Raw genomic sequence first — 1,767 nt, 5'->3', positions numbered from 1 at the left:
AGAAGAAGAAGAAGAAGAAGAAGAAGAAGAAGAAGAAGGAGAAGGAGAAAGAGGAGGAGAAGGAGAAGAAGAAGAAGAAGAAGAAGAAGACTTCTCAAGGAGTGCAGTGACACACCTATCCTTCCTTTTTCTACACCCAACACTAAAACTTTTCACTGCGAGTGACACACGAAAATATCATCTACCCACCCATTATAATATACTTCTATCCCCATATATATATATGTACAAACAGCTTTCCTGGGTACTCATGGTGGAGTTTTGGCTGCCATCACAAGAACAACATACATGTATGGCACTGACTGAGAGAGTCATATTTCTGTCACAAAGTAGGGCAGATATTCTTTATCAGTCTCTAATCAATCAACATGATTAATATGTGAGGCAGCGTGGTGAAATCAGGCGCTCGTCAAAATAGTGAAATTGAAGAAACTCGCATTTCTATTTCGTAGATTTTTTTTGGGTAGGCTCAACATCTTTTCCGTTCCTTCAAGAACACATTTCTGTGTGGATTTGACTGAAAAGCGTTCATTAAAGGCACAAAAAGAAGTAGGTTTTAAGATAATTCCAATAACTTCACATGCCTAAAAATAGATGAGCGCCTGATTCCACTGTGTCGTGACATATATGGCTTGTTGTTGCCATCATCATGTTGGACCGTTCGAGAGATCGTTTCTACGACACATTCAGAAATAGCTATGTTTCCAGTTTATTCATTAAAATTTGACATATTCTACTTTATGAAATATCTCTGCCTTGAATGAGTGTGATATTTTTTCATTTAGCCAAAGTGGGAGCTTATAACAAAAAGATAACTCTCCAAAAAATAAAAAAAATATATATATTACATCTAAAATTGAAAAAATAAAGGTCAATAAATATTCATAAAAAATACAAAAATGTGCTGAAAATGGTACCAATAATGTGAAGTGGTCAATCTATCTGATAGAAAATTAGTAGCAAATTACATACACTGAATGAAAATGATACTGCATCATCATCATCATCATCATCATCATCATCATCATCATCATTACCATCATCATCATCATTACCATCATCATCATTATCAGCAGCAGCAACAGCAGCAGCAGCAACAGTATCATGTTAAAAAATAATAATAATAAATAAAAGTAAAGTATAGTAACGTATATGCATGTCAAACTCTTAATATTTTTAGATAGGGTGATGACGATGCATCTATTTCTAATTATAGATCTCAAATAGTTGCCATCATTTCCGTTATATCGTAGAGAAGACAGGTGTATAGGAGCAAAACATTATACTATCAGTTTTGAAAGAAAAAAAAAAACTTTCTAAAGAAGTACTTTCACCAAGATGTTACATGCATTTTTCATTCAAATTAAAGACAATCGAGAGTTTCTATGGTTATTTTGAAATCAGTTAAAAAAGATTTCACACCCATTGTTGAGGCAAAAAATGTCTGGAAAAAAAAGAGAGAGAGAGAGACCTCATCCCTTGACATGCAGCAAACTAATAGGAAAACATTCCAAGATTCAAGACCAGAAATAAGAACCCTTTTCCTGTTACGAAGGACAATCAGGAAGAAAATGTCTGGTCCTGGTTGTATGTCGAAACAATTAAAAAGATGGTAGAGGGAATGTGTGCACATTACCGCTTCCATAATGGCTGCAGTTCGTTCCTTTCCATCCTGTGTAAAGCGACAACGACATGAAATCTTCATTCATCTCAACTACTTTGAGTGTCTCATCTTCAGAGTGTAAGGGTAGGGGGGGGGGGGGGGGG

General features: G+C 35.4%; 1 protein-coding gene across 1 annotated transcript in view; it reads right to left on the bottom strand.

The window, feature by feature from the left end:
* The window catches only part of LOC101848258 (inositol 1,4,5-trisphosphate receptor type 3), a gene marked incomplete at both ends in the record, with an annotated part of 112,704 nt that overhangs the window by 26,522 nt on the left and 84,415 nt on the right, over nt 1-1,767 (bottom strand).

Source organism: Aplysia californica, unplaced genomic scaffold (assembly GCF_000002075.1).
Source record: "Aplysia californica isolate F4 #8 unplaced genomic scaffold, AplCal3.0 scaffold01239, whole genome shotgun sequence".
NCBI lineage: Eukaryota > Metazoa > Mollusca > Gastropoda > Aplysiida > Aplysiidae > Aplysia > Aplysia californica.
This window is presented reverse-complemented; position numbering and strand designations above follow the sequence as displayed.